The sequence below is a fragment of the Chlorocebus sabaeus genome, chromosome 2 (genome assembly GCF_047675955.1).
Source record: "Chlorocebus sabaeus isolate Y175 chromosome 2, mChlSab1.0.hap1, whole genome shotgun sequence".
Taxonomy (NCBI): domain Eukaryota; kingdom Metazoa; phylum Chordata; class Mammalia; order Primates; family Cercopithecidae; genus Chlorocebus; species Chlorocebus sabaeus.
The window spans coordinates 35,516,784-35,525,907 of NC_132905.1; positions in this window are offsets into that span (position 1 = coordinate 35,516,784).

A 9,124-nucleotide genomic window follows, 5' to 3' on the forward strand; every position below is an offset into this window, starting at 1 on the left:
CAAGTCCATGGCCAAGGCCACCAGCCATGCCAGACCTTCTACCACCACTGTCAACATAATTGGGATGAGGCCACCTCTTCCATTTTATGGTACCACAAACCACCTTGACCTTGAAGACTTAAAGGGATGTTACTCTGTGTGTGTGACCAAGTCCCACCCGTGGAAATGTCCCACAGGCCTCTAATAGGGATACCCCTTCCCTATACATTCTGTTCTCCTGGCCACCCCTCACCCCAGGCTGGTGGTCCTGGTGGATTGTCTGTGTCCTCTATGGAAGAGCTGAAGCTTACTGATCTGAATTCTTTCTGCCTTTTTTTCAAACTGAACTTAAGGAAGAGGTTGAGACCCTGCTCCCCTGGGAGCCGTGGGAAGTTGAGGTTAGGCATGGCTGGTGTCTTGGTTCCCATGATGTGGGGCAAACTGATGCACAAGAGAATAGTAGAGACTGAGACCACACCCTAGGGCTGCTGAGCTCCAGTTCCTGTTCCAGATGCCCAGTTGGACCAGGGTTTTCTTAACTGGATGAGCTTGCCCAGCACCCTTCCCACACTTCACACTGCTGCCCTAGCACCTTGGGCTGGGTTTCCACCACAACTTATGCTCACCATATATTCATCGAGCCTCCCTTGGGCCTAATGTTCTGCTGGGTGCAATGCAGGATACAGAATGTCCCCAAGGTTCCAGGAGAGGCAGAGCTAAGGCCAGGTGACTGCAGATGACTGCAAGGCAGCAATGGTTTAAGCATCCCTGAATTGCTGCTCACAAGTGCTTTAAACACCCAAAGAAAGAAGGGGCACTTTAGTGAGGAAGGCCAAGTGAAGGAGCCAGGATTTGGAACCAACAGTGAGATGGCTATGGAAGCAAACTTGCCTCCATCTCCAAGCCTCCTCCCTTTCTTCTCTCTGCCCCCGGAACCCTGGCCAAACCACACATCCCTCAGCTTCCTGAGAGAACTAGAGACTTTGAGCAGCTGGTAGTGTTACCAGTGTACCTCCACAAACACTCCTGGGACAACAGGTGATGACAGGAGGGCGGTAGAGCCCAGGGAAGAGAACTTACCTGGAGGGAGGAAGAAGTCACAGGCTTTAAGCAGGAACTGGCCTGCATGTATGTGGGTCACTGATTGGGAGGGTGGTGAGCCCTGGGATAGGATTGGATCATCATGTGTCCTCTAGGGCAGAGTGGTTTTTTCTAGCCCTGTGGCACTGCTCACTGTCCAGCATCCCCCAGAGTTCAATATTTTCTTTTTCTTTTTCTTTTTTTTTTTTTTTTTTGAGATGGAGTCTCACTCTGTCACTCAGGCTGGAGTGCAGTAGTGCAATCTTGGCTCACTGCAACGTCCGCCTCCTGGGTTCGAGCAATTCTCCCACCTCAGCCTCCCAAGTAGCTGGGATTACAAGCATGTGCCACCATGCCTGGCTAATTTTTGTATCTTTAGTAGAGACAGGGCTTCACTGTGTTGGTCAGGCTGGTCTTGAACTCCTGACCTCAGGTGATCCACCCATGTTGGCCTCCTAAAGTGCTGAGATTACAGGTGTGAGCCACCACGCCTGGCCTCAATCTTTTAAACAATTATTCCTATCTTTTATTTTATTATTTTAGTTTTTTATTCCTATATTTTATTGTAATGCAGTTAACTGTGTTTGTCAGATGCAATACTCTGTGACCCATTGACCAAGTCTCTGTATATTTATTACCATGATTGAAGTGGCTGTGACCGTTTCTTAAATAGACTTTATTTGTTTAGTGCAATTTTAGGTTCACAGTAAAACTGAGTAGAGTGTACAGAGAGTTCTCGTTTACTCCCTATCCCCACACATGCACAGCCTCCCCTGTCACCAACACTGGGCACCAGAGTGGTCATTTGTTTAAATTGAATGACAGTGAATGACAGGTCACTATCACCAGAGTCCATGGTTTACATTAGGGTTCACTCTTGGGGTTGTACGTTCTATAGGTTTGGATGTATTTTCAGTGATATGCATCTACCATTATAGTATCATACAGAAGAGTTTCACTGCCCTAACAGTCCTCTGCTCCACCTATTCATCCTTCCCTCCCCTCAACCCTTAGCAACCATTGATCTTTTACTGCTTCCACAGTTTTGCCTTTTTCAGAATGTTGTATAGCTGGATTCATACCGTATATGTAGCCTTTTCAGATTGGCTTCTTTCACTTAGTAATGTGCCTTTAAGATTCCTCCAAGTCTTTTCATGGCAGAATCATGAGCTTGACAGCTCATTTTAGAAGTACTGCTGAATAGTATTCCATTATGTAGATGTGCATTATCTGTTCACCTACTGAAGGACATCTTGGTTGCTTCCAAGTTTTGGCAGTTATGAACACAGCTGCTACAAACATTTGTGTACAGGTTTTTGTGTGAACATAAGTCTTCAAGTCCTTTGGGAGTAGAAATACTCATAAATACCAAGGAGTATGACTCCTGGATCCTGTGATAAGAGTGTTTCGTTTTGTAAGAAACTGCCAAACTGTCTTCAAAAGTGGCTGTACCATTTTGCATTCCTATTGGCAGTTAATGAGGGTTTCTGTTGCTCCACATCCTCTGAGGCATTTGGTTTTGTCACTGTTTGGGCTTTGGCCCATTCTCTTTTATTTTTTTTTTCCTGAGATGGAGTGTCCTTTGTCATCCAGGCTGTAGTGCAGGGGCACTATCTCACCTCACTGCAACCTTGACTGCCCGGGTTCAAACGATTCTCCTGCCTCAGCTTCCTGAGTAGCTAGGACTACAGGCACGTGCCACCACACCTGGCTAATTTTTTTTTTTTTTTTTTTTTTTTTTTTGAGATGGAGTCTTGCTCTGTCACCCAGGCTAGAGTGCAGTGGCACAATCTCCACTCACTGAAACCTCCGCCTCCTGGGTTCAAACGATTCTTCTCCCTTAGCCTCCCGAATAGCTGGGACTACAGGCACACACCACTGCGCCTAGCTGATTTTTTGTGTTTTTAGAAGAGACAGCGTTTCACCGTATGGCCAGGCTGGTCTCAAACTCCTGACCTGAAGTGATCTACCTGCTTCGGCCTCCCAAAGTACTGGGATTACAGGAGTGAGCGTCTGCGCCCGGCTGGCTTTTGGCCATTCTAGTAGGTATGTAGAGAAATCTTGTTTTAATATGCAGTTCCCTAATAACGTATGATGTAGAGTATCTTTCCTATGCTTATTTACCATCTGTAAATCTTTAGTGAGCTGTCCATTCAAGTCTTTTGCCCATTTTAAAACAGGCAACTTGTTTGGGTGATTTCTTTTTGTTGAGTTTTAAGAGTTCTTTGTGTATTTTGGATAACAGCTCTTTATCCTATGTACCTTTTGCAAATATTTTCTCCCAGTTTGTGGCTTGTGTTCTCATTCTCTTGACAGTGTCTTTCACAAAGCAGAGCTTTTTAATTTTAATGAAGTCCAGTTTCATATAATTTAATGAAGTGGGCCGGGTGAGGTAGCTCATGAGTCCTATAATCCCAGCGCTTTGAGAGGCCAAGGCAGGAGGATTGCTTGAGCCCAGGAGTTCAAAACCAGCCTGTGCAACATAGAGACTTCATCTCTACAAAAAAATACAAAAATTGGCTGACTGTGGTGCACACCTGTGGTCCCAGCTACTTGGGAGGCTGAGGTCGAAGGATTGCTTAAGCCCAGGAGGTCAAGGCTGCACTGAGCTGTGACTATGCCGCCGCACTCCATCCTGGGTGACAGAACAAGACCTTGTTTCCAAAAAAAAAAAAAAAAAAAAATTAATGAAGCTTATCAATTTCTTTCTTTTTGTTTTTTTTTTTTAGCTGGAGTTTCTCTCTTGTTGCCCAGGCTGGAGTGCAATGGTGCAATCTCAGCTCACTGCAACATTGCCTCCTGGGTTCAAGCAATTCTCCTGCCTCAGCTTCCCAAGTAGCTGGGATTACAGGCATGCGCCACCATGCCCGGCTAATTTTGTATTTTTAGTAGAGACAGGGTTTCACCATGTTGGTCAGGCTGGTCTTCAACTCCCAACCTCAGGTGATCCGCCCGCCTCGGCCTCCCAAAGTGCTGAGATTACAGGCATGAGCCACTGTGCCCAGCCGTTCATCAATTTTTTTAATGGATCCTGCCTTTACTGTTGCATCTAAAAAGTCATCACCTATCCAAGATCATCTAGATTTTCTCCTATGTTATCTACTAGAATTTTTACAGTTTTGTGGGGTTTTTTGGTCTTTTTTTTTTTGAGACGGAGTCTTGCTCTGTCGCCCAGGCTAGAGTACAGTGGTGCGATCTTGGCTCACTGCAACCTCCGCCTCCCAGGTTCAAGCGATTCTCCTGCCTCAGCCTCCCAAGTAGCTGAGGTTACAGGTGCCCGCCACCATGCCTGGCTAATTTTTGTATTTTTAGTAGAAATGTGGTTTTACCATGTTGGCCAGGCTGGTCTCGAACTCCTGACCTCAGGTGATCCACCCGTCTTGTCTTCCCAAAGTGCTGGGATTACAGGCGTGAGCCACTGTACCCATCCTGTTTTGTGTTTTACATTTAGGTCTGTGATCCATTTTGAGTTAATTTTTGTGAAGAGTGTAAGGTCTATGTCTAGATTGATGTTTTTGCATATGGATGTTCAGTTGTTCCAATATAATCTCTTGAAAAGACAATCTTTCTATCTTTGTTCCATTGTATTGCTTTTACTCCTTTGTCAGAGACCAGTTTACTGTATTAATATGGGTCTCTCCTGGGTTCTTTATTCTGTTTCATTAATCTGTTTGTCTATTTTTTTTGCCAATACTACACTATCTGTGTTTTTTGTTTTGTTTTGTTTGCTTGTTTTTTGAGATGGAGTCTCACTCTTACCCAGCCTGGAGTGCAGTGGTGCAATCTTGGCTCACTGCAACCTCCACCTTCCAAGTTCAAGCCACCCTCCCGCCTTAGCCTCCCTAGTAACTCGGACTACAGGCATGCACCACCATGCCCTGCTAGTTTTTCTATTTTTAGTAGAGATGGGATTTCACCATGTTGGCCAGGCTGGTCTCAAACTCTTGACCTCAGGTGATCTGCCCGCCTCAGCCTCACAAAATGCTGGGATTACAGGCATAAGCCACTGTGTCTGGCCACCACACTATCTTTCTTCAAGGATTTTTTTTCTTTTTTTTTTTTTGAGACAGAGTCTCGCTGTCGCCCAGGCTGGAGTGCAGTGGTGCAATCTCGGCTCACTGCAAGCTCCGCCTCCCAGGTTTACGCCATTCTCCTGCCTCAGCCTCCTGAGTAGCTGGAACTACAGGGGCCTGCCACCACGCCTGGCTAATTTTTTGTATTTTTAGTAGAGATGGGGTTTCACCATGTTAGCCAGGATGGTCTCAATCTCCTGACCTCGTGATCCGCCCGTCTTGGCCTCCCAAAGTGCTGGGATTACAGGTGTGAGCCACTGCACCTGGCCCACTATCTTGATTACTGTAACTTTATAGTAAGTCTTGAAGTCAGGCAGTGTCAGTCTCCAACTTTTTTCTTCATATATATATAAAAATATATGTGTGTGTGTGTGTGTGTGTGTGTGTATATATTTTTTTTTTTGGAGACAAGGCCTTTACTCTGCCACCCAAGCTACAGCACAGTAGTATGTTCATGGCTTACTGCAGCCTGGACCTCCCTGGCTAAGCGATCCTCCTGCCACAGGCATGCACCACCACAGCCAGCTACATTTTAAATATTTAGTAGAGACAGGGTCTTGCTATATTGTCCAGGCTGGCCTTGAACTCCTGAGCTCCAGCAATCCTCCCACCTTGGCCTTCCAAAGTGAGTAGTGTGGTTTTAATATCAAATTGCACTGGACTGGGCACAGTGGCTCATGCCTGTAATCCCAGCACTTTGGGAGGCCGAGGCAGGCGGATCATATGAGGTCAGGAATCGGAGATCAGCCTGGCCAATATGGCAGAAACCCTGTCTCAACTAAAAATACAAAAATTAGCCAGGAGTGGTGGTACATGCCTGTAATCCCAGCTACTTGGGAGGCTGAGGCAGGAAAATCATTTGAACCTGGGAGGTGGAGAGCCTGTGAGCTGAGATCATGCCACTGCACTTCAGCCTGGGTGACAGAGTGAAACTCTGTCTCAAAAAAAAAAAAAAAAAAAAAAAAAAATTGCACTTGCTTATTGTTTGTATAAGAGAAAGCAATTGACTTTTTTTTTCTTTTCTTTTTTGAGACAGTCTCACTCTATTGCCCAGGCTGGGGTGCAGTGACGCAGTCTTGGCTCACTGCAACCTCTGCCTTTTGGGCTCAAGTGATCCCCCCACCTCAGCCTCCCAAGTAGCTGAGATTACACACGTGCGCCACCATGCCCGGTTAAATTTTTGTATTTTTAGTGGAGACAAGGTTTCACTATGTTGGCCAGGCTGGTCTCAAACTCCTGACCTCAGGTAATCCACCCACTTTGGCCTCCCAAAGTGCTGGAATTACAGGTGTGAGCCGCCGTGCCTGGGCACCTTTTTTTTTTTTTTTGGAGACGGAGTCTCACGCTGTTGCCCAGGCTGGAGTACAGTGGTGCGGTCTCAGCTCACTGCAACCTCTGCCTCCCGGGTTCAAGCGATTCTCCTGCCTCAGCCACCCGAGTAGCTGGGACTACAGGTGTCCCCCACCATGCCCGGCTAATTTTTTTGTATTTTTAGTAGAGACGGGGTTTCACATCGCTTCTCGGCCTTTTGGCTAAAATCAAGTGAGACGGGGTTTCACTGTTTTCACCAGGATGGTCTCGATCTCCTGACCTCGTGATCCGCCTGCCTCGGCCTCCCAAAGTGCTGGGATTACAGGCGTGAGCCACCGCGCCCGGCCTAAGTTTTGTATTTTTAGTAGAGATGGGGTTTCACCATGTTGGCCAATCTCTTGACCTCATGATCCACCCACCTCGGCCTCCCAAAGTGCTGGGATTACAGGCCTGAGCCACCTCACCTGGCTGAATTTTTCTTTTTTTAATAGAGATAAGGTCTCCCTATAGGGATGTTGCCAAGGCTGATCTCAAACTCCTGGATTCAGTAGATCTGCCTGCCTTGACCTCTCAAAGTGCAGGAATTACAGGCATGAGCCACTTTGTCCAGCCTAGCAATTGACTTTTGTATATTAACGTTGTATCTTGCAACCTTGCTGTAATGCTTATTTGTTCCAGGAGTTTTTGTTCGTTTGTTTTTGTTGATTCCTTCAGATTTTCTACATTAACCAGGACTTTTGGTACAACATTGAAAATGAGTTGTTAGGACATTCTTGCCTTGTTCCTGATCTTAGTGGGAAAGCTTCCAGTTTCTTACCACTAAGTATGATTTTTGTAAATGTTCTTTATCAATTTGTGAAGTTATCTTCTTTCCTAGTTTGTTGAGAGTTTTTATTGCAAATGGTGGTTGGACTTTGCCACATGCTTTTTCTGCATTTATTAGTATGATAATGCAATTTTACATTGTTAGCCTGTCGATGTAATGGATTACCTTAGTTGATTTGCAAATGTTGAACTAGCCTCATATACCTGGAATAAATCCCGCTTGGTCATTTTGAGTAATTCTGTTTATACATTACTGGATTTGATTTGCAGCTATTTTGTTGAGGATTTTTGCATCTATGTTCACAAGAGATATTGGTCTGTAGTTTTCTTTCTTTCTTTCTTCTTTTTTTTTTTTTTTTTTTTTGAGACAGAGTCTTGATCTGTCAGTAGTCAGAGACCAGCCTGGCCAACATGGCAGAAACCCTGTCTCTATTAAAATACAAAAATTAGCCAGGAGTGGTGGTACATGCCTGTAATCCCAGCTACTTGGGAGGCTGGGATTACAGGCGTGTACCTGCACCCAGGCTGGAGTGCAGAGGCGCGATCTTGGCTCACTGCAATCTCCACCTCCCAGGTTCAAGCGATTCTCCTGCCTCAGTCTCCTGAGTAGCTGGGCTGACAGGCGCACACCACCATGCCCAGCTAATTTTTGTATTTTTAGTAGAGATGGGGTTTCACCATTTTAGCCAGGTTGGTCTTGAACTCCTGACCTCAAGTGATCCATCCACCTCCGCCTCCCAAAGTGCTGAGGTTACAAACGTGAGCCACCGCGCCTGACCAGCACTTGCTTTTTTCACTCACCAGTGTATTCTGGATATTTTTCTCATAGCACTACAGAGACAGCATCTGTATTCTTTTAAACTCTTATCCATCGTGTGGCTAGATTATAGTTCATTTAGCAAACCTAAAAATTATTGTGAACTACAGTATTTCACATTTACAAAAAGGTGCTTAGAATTATATAATGAGCATCCAAGCACCTGTCATTTCATTTAAGAAATAAAAACCGGCTGGGTGCCGTGGCTTACGCCTGTAATCCCAAGACTTTGGGAGGCTGAGGCAGGCGGATCACCTGAAGTCGGGAGTTTGAGACCAGCCTGACCAACATGGAGAAACCCTGTCTCTACTAAAAATACAAAATTAGCTGGGTGTGGTGGCGCATGCCTGTAATCCCAGCTACTTGGGAAGCTGAGGCGGGAGAATCGCTTCAACGCAGGAGGCAGAGGTTGCAGTGAGCTGAGATCGCGCCATTGCACTCCAGCCTGGGCAACAAGAGTGAAACTACGTCTCAAAAAACAAAAACAAAAAAGAAATAAAAACCAGCATTACCTCATTATTTTCTGCTTTTATTTTCATGAACTGTTTCCTTCTGTTTTCATATCCATACCTTAGTATATCCATACCTCTTTAGGGGTGTTTAAGTCGTTTGTTTGCAGTCTTAGAAAATAACATTAGTCTTTAAGTTATGAATATTCCTATGACACAGCTTTAGTTGTATCCCATAGGTTCTGATGTGGTGTTTTCACTGTTGACATTTTCTAGAAATCTGTAGTTTCACTTTTATCGTTCTTAATTCCTTATTTTTACATGACTTCGTGGGAACAATATTTTTGAGTTCTTGTATGTTAAAAAATTGTTCTTGGCCGGGCACAGTGGCTCACTCCTGTAATCCCAGCACTTTGGGATTATAATCATCATCATCATCATCATCATCTTTTTAGAGCCTCTGTACTTGATTTTTTTGCCTGGGTGCCCCAAAGATTCATTATCTTTACATTTCAGTCACATTTCTAGAATGTATCTCATAGTGCAAACAGTGTGGTTTTTTTTTTTGTTTTTTGTTTTCGTTTTTGTTT